The sequence below is a fragment of the Eurytemora carolleeae genome, unplaced genomic scaffold, assembly GCF_000591075.1.
Source record: "Eurytemora carolleeae unplaced genomic scaffold, Eaff_2.0 scaffold642, whole genome shotgun sequence".
In the NCBI taxonomy this organism is placed as follows: Eukaryota; Metazoa; Arthropoda; class Copepoda; order Calanoida; family Temoridae; genus Eurytemora; species Eurytemora carolleeae.
This window is the reverse complement of record NW_019396764.1, coordinates 136,655-151,223: the sequence shown is the minus strand read 5'-3', so window position 1 is coordinate 151,223 and position 14,569 is coordinate 136,655.

Below are 14,569 nucleotides of genomic sequence, written 5' to 3'. Positions count from 1 at the left end.
TGAAGATAGAAAGATACGTTTGACAAGCAAATATACATATTACAGATACATATCTAGCCTTTATAAATATATACAGTAGCCCCCCTCCCCACCCTCTAAATTGTACAATGTACATTCATAAAGGGTGTCCAAATAAACAATCATTAATTTACAATAGACAATAAATGCCTAAAAGTTACTAAAATGTCTGAATGTTAAATGTTAAATGTTAAATGCCTAAAAGTTACAAAAAGTGTTGTCAAATGACATTTTAGAATGTGGTCTATACCTTCTTTGTGTGATTGTCCCAATTATTGTGGGACACCCAGTATATATAGATTGAATAGGAGTGCACAGTGCAATTATTGTGGGACACCCTGTATATATAGATTGAATAGGAGTGCACAGTGCAATTATTGTGGGACACCCTGTATATATAGATTGAATAGGAGTGCACAGTGCAATTTTTGTGGGACACCCTGTATATATAGATTGAATAGGAGTGCACAGTGCAACACTAACCCATTGTATTTAGAATTTAAATACAAACCTTTTGTTATCTTGAATAACAAATAAATCTTTAAACAATTGTATAGATATGTGATCATTAAACTTTCTGCCATGGAAATAGTATGATTTAAAATTAAAGAGGGATTTGCACGATTCACAACAGTACCCCTTCAAAGCTTTGTCTATTGTCTAATCAATAAATCACTTTTGGAGAGAAACCCGATAGAAAATAATCAGTTTTTTAAGATTATAAACATGGATATCTTATTCAACTTGATCAACAATTAGCGTTTATAAGCCTGATTTGGACATGCGAATCTATTATTTGAAATTACGCCCATAGCAGAAACAGACCCGTAAAGAAACATTATTTTTCGTCATACAGAAAACTGATTAGATATAAGATTATAAAGATGAAGGCAGAAAGAGTATTGAAGTAGGAGGCGCGACTAAATTTTAGGGAGAAGGGAAATAAAGAAGAAAGAGATGGGGATTTTAGTGAAACTCTGTTTATACTATGAATAGAGCCAGATGCTAAAGAATTGATGGAGAAAAATAATTTGATTAATTTTCCAAGTTAACACGTGCCCCCTAACTTACAACGCTCCAAGGATCTTTTAAAGTAAGGATAGGACTATAAGGATCTTATAAAATAAAGGATAGGAATATAAGTTTTTACTTTTACATGTACTATACGCTCTGTTTATGATTGGGTATAGCAATGTCGAGAAAATACTAAATTTCGCATTTTATGCTATAGTCCAACTTTTCCCCTTGGAACATTCCTACCTCTCTCTTATATACACAAAGAGATAGATAGATAGATAGATAGATAGATAGATAGATATATAGATAGATAGATAGATAGATAGATAGATAGATAGATAGATAAAAAGATAGATAGATAGATAGATATATAGATAGATAGATAGATAGGTAGGTAGGTAGATAGATAGACAAATCTAAGCATAATTAGACACCCAGACGGTTGGATCATTAATAAAAATAAACATACTTATATTTATAGACATTTTAACAGAACAACTAAAAGACAGCTTCATGCCTAATTAGGGGGAGACTGATGAGTGATGAGAAATATAACGAATTTCCCATTTAACAGCTTAAAGGAACTGTACACTAAATTTTAAGTCACAATCCATAAACAGGGTCGTGTCTGGTTCACAATGGTACCCTCCAAAGCTTTGAATGATCAAGCCTGAATTAGAGTCCATTATGTCTTTATAACTTTGAAAATTATTTATTTATGTGGTTTTTTATATTGCAAAGTTGCAGATTTCTGCTACGGAAGCTTTTAAATTTTAAAACACATTGATATGATTTAAATTATTGGTCTGCAGATAAATGTGTTAAAGGGAGTGTTCACTAAAAAAGGGGTTATAAAACAAAAATAACAACATAAAAACAATTTATCCTTTTTTCATACAAAACCAGAGAGAAAATAGTAAACGAATATTTGTTTAACTGAATTAACTTCATTTATAGAGTGGTATTTCTGATCCACCACATCATTCTTTCACGCAGTTTCTGATCAATAATGTATGAATAATGCTTTTTTTCTTCAAAAATTGATAATTTATATCTGTTTAAAGGGTTTAAAGGATTAATTGATGAATTTATTAATTTTTCTATTTTTGCTTTTTGTTTATTTTTGGTTTAGAATTATGATCTTTTTTATCTCTACTTCACATATATCACATATAACAATATCTTCATCCTTCCCACCCTCCTTCCCTTCCTTACTTATACTGCATGCCATCTCTCATTCTTCCCTCCTTCTCCAATCTCCTTCCTTCTCCCATCTCCTTCCCTTCCTTATTTATACTACCATGTGAACCATGTTGAGATGGCTGGGTGCTTCAAATCAAGTGACTTTGTGTTTTAAAAAATAACAATTATAAACATTAAAACCATTCCACTCGACGCACGGTTGAATGACAAACAAAACAAAATCGATTTCTCAATCCATATCTAGCAATCATCTACCCATTTCCCCCCCCCTCTCCCCCTTGAAAATACCCAAAATCCCCCATCCCTATTTGAATTCCCCCGGATTAAGATAATCATGGATTAGTTAATGATTGTATTGTATTTACGGTCTGCCGTCTCTATATTAACATTATTATTTGCAAAGATCGTTAAGCTGCGACCTAATGAAAAAATTGATGATAGGACGCCAGATAACTGATCCATACAATCCAGATATGGAATATCAACATACGTTTGTATAATCTTAATATAATGGATGGTTAAGAAACAAAATATGTGTACAAGAATGATTAAAAATGAGAACCAGTGATCAAGAATAGGAACCAAGAGCAGTACAAGAATTAGCACCAAGAACAGTACAAGAATAGGAACCAAGAGCAGTACAAGAATTAGCACCATAAACAGTACAAGAATAGGAACCAAGAGCTGTACAAGAATTAGCACCATAAACAGTACAAGAATAGGAACCAAGAGCTGTACAAGAATTAGCACCATAAACAGTACAAGAATAGGAACCAAGAGCTGTACAAGAATTAGCACCATAAACAGTACAAGAATAGGAACCAAGAGCTGTACAAGAATTAGCACCATGAACAGTACAAGAATAAGCACCAAGAGCAGTACAAGAATAAGCACCAAGAGCAGTACAAGAATAAGCATGAAGAGCAGTAAAAGAAAAAGCACCAAGAGCAGTACAAAAATAAGCACCAAGAGCAGTACAAGAATAAGCACCAAGAGAAGTACAAGAATCATCACTAAGAGCAGTACAAGAATATGCACCAAGAGCAGTACAAGAATATGAACCAAGAGCAATGCAAGAATTAGCACCACCAAGAGCAGTACAAGAATAAGCACCAAAAGCAGTACAAGAATAAGTACCAAGAGCAGTACAAGAATAAGCACCAAGAGCAGTACAAGAATAAGCACCAAGAGCAATACAAGAATAAGCACCAAGAGCAGTACAAGAATAAGCACAATGAGCAGTACCAGAAAGAGCAGTACAAGAATAAGCACCAAGGGCACAAGAATAAGCACCAAGAGCAGTACAAGAATAAGCGCCAAGAGCAGTACAAGAACAAGCACCAAGAGCAGTACAAGAATAAGCACCAAGAGCAGTGTAAGAATAAGCACCAAGAGCAGTGTAAGAATAAGCACCAAGGGCAGTACAAGAATTAGCACAATGAGCAGTACAAGAATATGCACCAAGAGCAGTACAAGAATATGCACCAAGAGCAGTACAAAAATAAGCACCAAGAGCAGTACAAGAATATGCACCAAAAGCAGTACAAGAATAAGCACCAAGAGCAGTACAAGAATATGCACCAAGAGCAGTACAAGAATAAGCACCAATAGCAGTACAAGAATAAGCACCAAGAGCAGTACAAGAATCATCACTATGAGCAGTACAAGAATATGCACCAAGAACAGTACAAGAATATGCACCAAGAGCAGTACAAGAATTAGCACCACTAGGAGTAGTACAAGAATAAGCACCAAGAGCAGTACACGAATAAGCACCAAGAGCAGTACAAGAATAAGCACCAAGAGCAGTACAAGAATAAGCACCAAGAGCAGTACAAGAATAAGCACCAAGAGCAGTACAAGAATAAGCACCAAGAGCAGTACAAGAATAATAAAAAGAAGAAAACCTAGAACAAGAAATTGCTAGAAAAATAAAAGAAAAGAAAAGGTGTTATCACAAGAATCGAAACTATCTAAAAGCATTTAAGATCAGGAACAAGAATAAGGCCAAGAGCTAGATGAGTAAGAGAACAAGATCAGACTTACGGCAAGATCAAACAAAAAATAAGAAGAAAGGTAACTAAAATCAAAGAGCTTGAGTAACAATAGCAAATACAAGAAAAAGAAAATCACAGGGTGAACAAAAAGCATAGATCAATAATTAATGTTCTATGCTTTTTGTATGATATCAAGAATATGAAAGAAAAAGATCAAGAATATGAAAAAAATAAGACCAAGACCTGGCAAGAACAAAAAAAACTTATAGAATAAGATACAATTTTAGAATAAGATCAAAAATATAGAATAAGATTAAATTATTGAATAAGATAAAAATATAGAATAAGTAAAATTATAGAATAGGATAAAAATATAAAATAAGATAAAAATATAGAATAAGATAAAATATTGAATAAGATAAAAATACAGAATAAGATTGAAAATAAAGAATGAGATCAAAATTAAGAACAAAAAGACAAAAGTAAGAGCAAGATCAAATCTGGTTGAAAATACTTTATACAGTGTTCAACTATAGATATACCCCTGTCCATTATACATGGTTTGGCAAGCCAATGGAATGCATAACTGCATAAATACATCATCTGCATGTCAACTACTAGGTCCAATGCATCAACAGATTTATACAGGGTGTCCTTCAAAAAACGACAATTACAAAATTTTTAAACTCGAATTTCGTTTCTTTTTCTTATAAAATCAAAGCAAGTTTTCTTTTTTTTCTTTTTTCCCAATGAAGATTATTTTTAGACACCTTATTTTCATGAATGAGAAAACCCCCCAGTATTCCCCTGGGAACTGAATATTAAACAATGTTGTTTATATTATAAACAACAAATAATCATAAGTGAAGAATAGTTCTAAAAGAAATCATCAGATATTCATGAAACATTAAACAAAATGAATATTCATAAATTTTGAATGATCATTATATATGATTCCCATAGATATAGTATCAAATAGATTCTAGTACAATAGATGGCAACGTAGAATTTGTACACTCTCAGTACAGTTAATTGTATTCTGACGTCACAATTGTCAATTCAGTTCTTGTGTCCGACAAAACTATTAATAATAGTGATAATTTTAGAATAAAGTGCTTATCTTACAATAAAATAAATACAATTTTATGTGTTCTTTATTTTCTGGTTCTACACTTTTTTATTTAATCTTGGAGAGCATGTCAACTAATGTGAGAAAATTTCGTTTTCCTTGTTATATTTGACACTTGTGACGTCATGTATAATTAGTTAATTTCTCTGTTGCCACTTATTGTACTTGATAAACTATTTGGTATATATACAATCTACTATATGTATCTTACAGTGTGAGAATCAGAAAACTGGTTAATGCGTGTCAACTTTATAAAAGTTTACCCCCCCCCCATCTGGAAAATATAGTGAGCTGCCCCTTGACATATGGTTGAACCAACCCATATAGGATTATATATTTCAGTACATAAATATTTTATTATTTAAATTGGATTGATTTAAATTAAGAATTTCGGATTATAAAACATTTCACACAGAGTCATAACTTATATCTATAAATCAACTCTGCTTTATCTACCGACTTTCTAATTCCCNACCCTATGTCTCCCGCCAACCTTTATATCATAGATGAATGGCCGCCCGCCCGTACTCCACGGCCTCTGCCTTTCCTTTCTCCACCTAATATTTTTATAGTTTACAACGTGACCGGTAGGTGTCTCAAATATACAGATGGAAATATAGAATAGATCTATAAATATTGGCTAGCTTTTGCAACTAAAACTTGTTAGCGTTTTAAAAAGAAATAATGTACATGTATACGAATATCTACGATTTTTGGAATGGATATCATGAAAAACTGCAGTGCTAAAAGTATATATATTTACAAACTTACATACGTATAAGGTGGCATTGGTGACTATTACGTAAAAATCAACATCTATTATATCTTTGATTTGAGTGAGAAGTTGTGTTTTTATTACACATTCTCTAACAAATAATCGTATGATTCTGGGACTAGAAACTTTTAGCTGAAATCCACTGAGTTCAAATATTCTTATAACTGCAAAATTTTCCAAGTAAATACTATTGTAAAATGTGCAGTTTCATTTAAAGGCATTGGTGTATTAAATGTCTTTGTTGATTATTTTTTTAAAAATTAATATACACCAGTATATTTTCTTTATATAGGAGACAATAAAGGTTGTTAAAAAATAGAAATATAAACAATTAATAAACAATTATACTAAAATAGCTGTAAGTTTATAAATCTATGTAATAAAAAAAACATTCATATACATGTTGCGCATAACCTGCCAAACATTGGACACTCGGGTGGCTGGGGGGTGTTATAGGATAAAAAAAAATAATAAAAAATTTCAAGTTTTAAAATCCTTTTCAAAATTTTTTTCCACGGGCAATGCCGGGCCCTCTAGCTAGTTATCTATATAATTGTTTTTTGTTTTTTTTTGGTTTCATGAATGAGAATTCCCCTTGGAATCTGAATTCTATAAAATAATGTTCTTTACGTCAAAGCATCAAATAATAATATTTGAATAATAATTCTATGAAAATAACTCATAAAACATTCAACAAAAAGAATATTCAAATATTCCAAAAGAAGTAACAATTAGTTCTTTCTTTTGCTGCCTGAATGTCTTATTTTACCTTTACCAGACAAAACCTATATTTTGACCTATAATTTTATAGCTCTTTAGAAAGCAGGTTGAAAAAATATTTGCAGAGAAATTTTGCACAATTTTTTAAAGAAAATTTGCATATTTTCAGTTTTTTTTCAAAAACTAATCTTTGATGCAATTTTATAAAAAAAATTAAGTATTTTTGTGTTAAATATATCATATCATGCGCATTTTTGGTTTTACACATAAACTTGATTTCGCGCAATACATTTTTTCAAATGTGTGCATTGTGTTGCAGTTTAAGAACTAACAAATAAATTAATATATCATGGGAAATAAGAATATCACAATCTAGGGAAATAGAGTAGAAATTAATTTAACTGGAGGGATTCAGATTTCTTTTTAGGAAGTCTATAATTCCACAGAAAGGAGATCTGAATCCCTCCATTGGAATTATAAACTCTTAGGAAGGATAACTGAATCCCTCCAGTGGAATTATAAACTCCTAGGAAGGATAACTGAATCCCTCCAGTGGAATTATAACCACCCAGGAAGGCTATCTGATTCCCTCCAGTGGAATTATAAACCCCTCAGGAAAGATATCTGAATCCCTCCAGTTAAATTATAAACCCCAGGAATTATATCTGATTCCCTCCAGTGGAATTATAAACCCCCAGGAAGGATATCTGAATCCTTCCAGTGGAATTAAAAACCCTCAGGAAGGATATCTGAATCCCTCTGCAGTGGTATTATAAACCTCCTGGAAAAATATCTGAATCCCTCCAGTGGAACTATAACCCACCAGGAAGGATATCTTAATCCCTCCAGTGGAATTATAAACCCCTAGAAAGGATAACTGAATCCCTCCAGTGGAATTATAACCCCTCAGGAAGAACATCTGAATCCCTCCAGTGAAATTATAAACTCGCCAGGAAGGATATCTGAATCCCTCCACTGGAATTATAAACCCTTTGGAAGGACATCTGAATCCCTCCAGTGAAATTATAAACCCGCCAGGAAGGATATCTGATTCCCTCCAGTGGAATTATAAAACCCTCAGGAAGGATATCTGAATCCTTCCAGTGGAATTATAAACCCCCAGGAAGGATATCTGAATCCTTCCAGTGGAATTATAAACCCTCAGGAAGGATATCTGAATCCCTCCAGTGGAATTATAAACCTCCTGGAAAAATATCTGAATCCCTCCATTGAAATTATAACCTTCCAGAAAGACATCTGAATCCCTCCAGTGGAATTATAAATAGGGTTTCCATTCGCAAAACTTTTGCGCAATTTTTGCGGAATGAAATGCAAATCTAATTGTGCAAAACTAAAATTTCGTTTCATGCGTGCAACTTTCGCAAAACATATTTCCGGTTTTGGGCAATTTGCGCAAAACTCATTGCGTTTCATGCGCAGAAATAGCACTAAAGTTCGCCAAAAAAAATTTGCGCGAAAAAAAACGCAAATTTTGCGCAAAATATTTTGCCATTTCGTGAAAACCCTAATTATAAACCCCTAGGAAAGATATCTGAATCCCTCCAATTGAATTATAACCCCCCAGGAATTATATCTGAATACCTCCAGAGGAATTATAACACCCCAGGCAGGACATCTGAATCCCTCCAGTGGAATTATAAACCCTTTGGAAGGATAACATAATCCCTCTAGTGGAATTATAAACCCCCAGGAAGGATATCTGAATCCCTCCAGTGGAATTATAAACCCCTTGGAAGGATAACTGAATCCCTCCAGTGGAATCATAAACCTCTATGAAGGATAACTGAATCCCTACAGTGGAATTATAACCCCCCTGGAAAGATATTTGAATCCCTCCAGTGGAATGTAAATCATCCTGCGTAAAGTTTCAAATTGTAATAAGCATTTTTTCAAACCCTCCAGTGAAAGTAAAATCCCTCTGGTGGTCTCCAGTAGAATTGAAATCTTACTACGAACTTCTTTGAGTCAAGCTTCTTTCCCTTTGGTAATTGTGTAATCCAATGACTGGAAGTATAGTCTAAATATAGATTTTTTATGCTAAAGGTAAATAAGGCATTTAGGCAAATTTGAACAAACTCAGATATCGCAAAAAACATGGGGGGGGGGTCACCCCCCTCAGTTTGAATAGGGTTAAATGCAATGAATGAATGATTAATAAGTTATTCTCTACATTTGTCTTTAAATTCTTATCTTTTGTAACCCTGCAAATATTTTCTTCATATCAATAGATTTTATAACATTTTTGGATTTAACATTTTCAAATCAATTTCCAATTTTAAAAGAAAAAAAATTGTACCTCATTTTCATCTATTTTTATCTTTTATTCATGTGATTTATGTATTTTTGCATTTTGTTCACTGTATGCATGCATGTGTCAGGGTGTATGTATTGTAAATTATACTTGTTGTTGGACATGTGTTAAGACAAATATTATGTTTAATTTATGCTGATAAAAGATGGAATTTCAGATGGAAAAAAATGTGAAATGTACAAATGGACTAGATATTTTTATTTAAATGACAAAAAAAGCTCAAAATAATTTCTTCTTAATCAGGGGCGTACGAGGGCTTTTGTTTAGGGGGGGGGCATAATGTGCGCGCTTACGCGCGCAAAAAAAAATTTTGGGTCCCCCCCCTTGGCAACATTGTGCCCCCCCTTAAAAACCCCTTTTCAAAATGTTCACGCAGAATTTGCAAAATTTTTGTTAACTATCTATCTATCTATCTTATCTATCTATCTATCTATCTATCTATCTATCTATCTAATCTATCTATCTTTCTATATAGATCTAAAATCAGCTGTAATTATTCAAATTTCTTTTTTTAACATCCATAACGTAACTTTACGATTCAGAAACGAAGTTTAAAAACTTTTTAAAAATATAAAATTTACACATTTTGACGCATGAATTAATTAACATATATAGTACATAAGAAATTTATAATTGACAAATACAATTGTTCATTAACATACAATTTGGATTGGTATCCAGAATGTTTCAAATATGGTTCTAAAACGTAATGTAATGTTACGTTTCATGTAACGTTACAGAATCGATACAGAAACGAAACAGAAAACGAAATTTCGTAAGATACGTAAGATGGTTTCTCCGGCCCTCCCATACCCCACCGTCTCAGCTTATATCATAGTTTATTAACTTCTTTTTCTCTCTAAACTCATTGACGGTCTTTCCGTTCTGTGTTTTCAAATGTAAAACTAAATCCGCGTGTTGCATTTTCAAAGTTAAGTTGTCTTGTCGTCAAACAATTATAATGAAAAAAAATGCAAACAGTAACAGCTATGTACAGCCTTAACTATTCTGTTCTGTTTTCTTAATGATTATAAATTGTAATAGTTTTTTCATAGACGCTTAATTATATAAATACATATATCAACCCTCCCCCCCCCATAAAACTTTGATGTGCCGCCGCCTGTAATTTCCCCTCCTCCAAGAACAGAAAGTGACCGCGAGCTTGAAATCGACAGCTGACTACACTGATCCTCATTGGCCAAATCCTTCAGTTTAGTGAACTGTGATTGGTCCTGGTCTTTCTTTAGTCCCTGCAGCAATATCCGATTTCGCAGTATTTAAGTTCAGTTAATAACCACTAGGTGTCTCAATTATAGTAATTCTTTTAAAGAATTCTAAATGTTTTTTAATTTCATAAATCATTTTAAAGATATTGTATGTGCACACATTAAAATTAAAGATGAAGCTTTTAAACAAACAATTATTGAGTAGATTTTTCAAATAAAGTCCAAATTTGAAGCATATTGTTTTTTATATATTACTTAGGGTTACACAACATTACATGGCTGTTATATACTATTGCTATTCAACTTATTTCCGGATTTTCTTGGAACGGATTTACCGTTACTCATTATTACAAGGTTTAAAATTCATCAGATGATTCTGTCCGACTTGCCAATTCAGCTATTGTACTAGACTAACATGTTTGAGAACTGGTTGATAATTAACAAATCAATAAACAGCCCCTCCTTATGTTGTACTCATTGTATCAGTATATCTACTTTTCACAATCTTGAAGATTCATCCTGTGTATAGCACGGTAAAAAACTCGGAAATATTCAAGAAAAATTCCCTGTAGTTTTTCCCGAATGAGATATCAAGGGCAGAGCTGTACATTTCATTTTTAACAGAGTTGCAAAATCCCAACACTTGGTGTCTCTGCTCATCTTTTAGAAACTTAAAGTTTATTGTAGTAAATATTTTAACTGACATACATTTTTCAGATTATAGTAATAACAAGCATGAGCAGACTATAATTGAAAAGTTTCACATTGAATGTAACATCATTTTATTGATACTAATACTATAATATATAATCCATGGTAATTATACCGTAAATTATCTAACAGAAATGACAAAATTCTTCTCTGTGTCATGAATTCGTGTGTGTGAAATCTTACGTATCCGACCTTCTTACTCCTTTCAGCTGTTTTAAATTAAAATGTAAATTAAGTAAATGGAAGAGAATTAATTTTCACATGTAAATATCCCGTGTACATGTCGTGAAATAAACTCAAGGTTTCACTGTTCTAAAACTCGGTCATAGACCCGAGATCAAAACATCGACATCAACACATGAATTATCACGGGATATTCACAATTCACTTGTGTAAATTACACTAGAAAATCTTATGTTCTCCACTGGTTTTATGTTGAATTATGTTGAATTGTGGCTTCTATATTGCAGAAAATATAAGTAATAAATGTGCATTGCAGTCTTTGCTTGCAGGGTCACTCAAAATTATGTATACTCCCTTTAAATAAAATTTTTGTTAAATTATTTAAGATAAATTGCACATGCATGTAAATTGTCAAAGTAGTTTGTTGTTTGTTGTAAAAGTTGACTGCAGTGTTTGATTAAACATTATACAATTTAATCGTGAATGTTTTTTTTTGCAAGAAGATTTGTCTATAACTGCAGATTAAACTACATTCAATTACAGATATTAAAGGATCTGCTATCAGATACCAGGCGCGAAACTAGGAGGGGCAATAATATTAGTATTTTTTTTGAATATTTGATCTTTTGACCTGTAGTAAAGTCATATACTTGCTTGCTNTACATACTTTCTCCCCCCTTTTCTCCCGGAACCAATCTAACCTCGTTCCACCAACTTTCTGCTGTATTGCCTCAGAACATTTAGTAATGGTTGCTGATTGGGGGAAATATGTGCTGCGTAGACTGTGATTGGTCGGAGAACTAGTGAGCAGTTTCAGATGTTATAGTTCAGTATATGACCGCTAGGTGTCTCTAACATTAATATAAGCCATAGCATAAAATTACGTAAATAATCATTGACTGAAGTACAAGAAGTTTATGTGTACTTCACATTAAAAAAGTGTTTTAAAAAAATCTTAGAAACTTCGTTTATGCTTAGAATTAGAAGATCTAAACAGTTTTTACAAGCTGACTAAAATTATAGTAAACTAAACTTTACGATGATGCAATGTCCTTTTGTTGTACCTCAGTATAAGAGTCATGTTGGATTATTTCAGTTGTATAGTTGTACAGACTGTGTTTTATACTAGAATGTTCAAAGCCAAATTGATTGTATGTTGACTTAAGTAGGATAATGCAGTATTTAAACTCTACTAATGATCCTATAACACCCCTTAGACGTTATAAGCACTGCTAATAATTGATTAAATTGTCCATTTTTTATGATAATTTCTCAAATTCTGTCAATTTTGACCTGATTAAGCTTATTTAAAGTTGAATTAATAAAAAGTGAAACATATTATTGCCATGAAAAGCTAGGACTTGGACCGGCAAGAACGTCATAGCTATAGCAAGCTCTACTATAGTGAATGAAAGGGGGGCGGGAGTGGATTCCATATAGATTTCAAGCTTCAGCAGAGTTAAATAATTTATCTTTTATTGCATAAAAAGAATATACTACTATACTTAGCTAGTTTCATTTTAACTTTTGTTAAACTACTGGTGACTGCTTTACATTTCATTTTTAACAGAGTTGCAAAATCCCAACACTTGGTGTCTCTGCTCATCTTTTAGAAACTTAAAGTTTATTGTAGTAAAATGAAATATTTTAACTCACATACATTTTTCAGATTATAGTAATAACAAGCATGTGGAAACTATAATTGAAAAGTTTCACAATTGAATGTAACATCATTTTATTGACACTAAAGTTCAACTATCCATGGTTTATAGCGTAAATAATCGAACGAAAATGATATAAATTCTTCTCTGTGTCATAATTATAAACTTTTACATAGTACTTTCTATAATCTATTTGTGTATCTGAAATCTAATGTAACCCTTTCAGTTAATAACCACTAGGTGTCTCAATTATAGTAATTCTTTTAAAGAATTCAAAACGTTTTTTAATTTTTAGAATCATGTTAAAGGTATTTTAAGTGCACACATTAAAATTAAAGATGAAGCTTTTAAAAAAACAATTATTAAGTAGATATTTTCAATAAAGTCTTAATTTGTAGCATATTTTTTTATATATATTGACACCTTTCCTAGTAAACGACATTGTACAACATGTAACGAAAAAATATCTCTACTTATCTGGAGCGGTGTCACCGTGATAATACAGCATTATAAACTGCTTATGTTTTAACACTATACTGTTATTTCAGTAGTGCAACGAGACTATTTTGTCTGAGTTCACGTGTTTAATGTAAAGCCCCTCCTCGTGTAATACCCGTTGTATCTTTTCACAATCTTGAAGATTCATCCTGTGTAAAGCACGGTAAAAAACTCGGAACAATCCCGTAGTTTTTTCCCATATGAGATATCACGGGCAGAGCTTTACATTTCATTTTTAACAGAGTTGCAAAATCCCAACACTTGGTGTCTCTGCTCATCTTTTAGAAACTTAAAGTTTATTGTAGTAAATATTTTAACTGACATACATTTTTCAGATAAAAGTAATAACAAGCATGAGCAAACTATAATTGAAAAGTTTCACATTGAATGTAACATCATTTTATTGATACTATAATATATAATCCATGGTAATTATACAGTAAATTATCTAACGAAAATGACAAAATTCTTCTCTGTGTCATATGATCGTGTGTATGAATTCTCATGTACTCCTTCCCCCATCCCCTTACTACTTTCAGCTGTTTTAAATTAAAATGTAAAATAAGTAGATGGAAGAGAATTAATATTCACATGTAAATATCCCATGTACATGTCGTGAAATAAACTCAAGGTTTCACTGTTCTAAAACCTACGACACCCATGGCCACCCATTAGTGTCCACAAAAAATGTCAGCCCGTTCAGTGCAGCTGTTTGGCCGGCTAGGATATCATATATATATATAGAATAGAATAAAATATATATATATTGTATTGTTTTATCATATAGACTTTATAGCATGCTAATGCAAGTTTTGGCCAGTACATTATAACTAGTTAAAATTTATAGATATATCTCTCTCAGAGATACCTAATTAATTAATAATTTATGTAAAATAATATCTAATTTGTAGAATGGTACCCTCGTCATATTATTTTAAACTCCCCACCCCTATTGCTGTTACAATCACTTTCTATTGATTGACTAATTTGTCCATTTTATGATAATTTCTCAAATTCTGTCAATTACGACCTTATATAAGCTTAATACAGTATAATTTAACTTAATAAGCCTTCCCATACTCCACCAATTTATCAATTT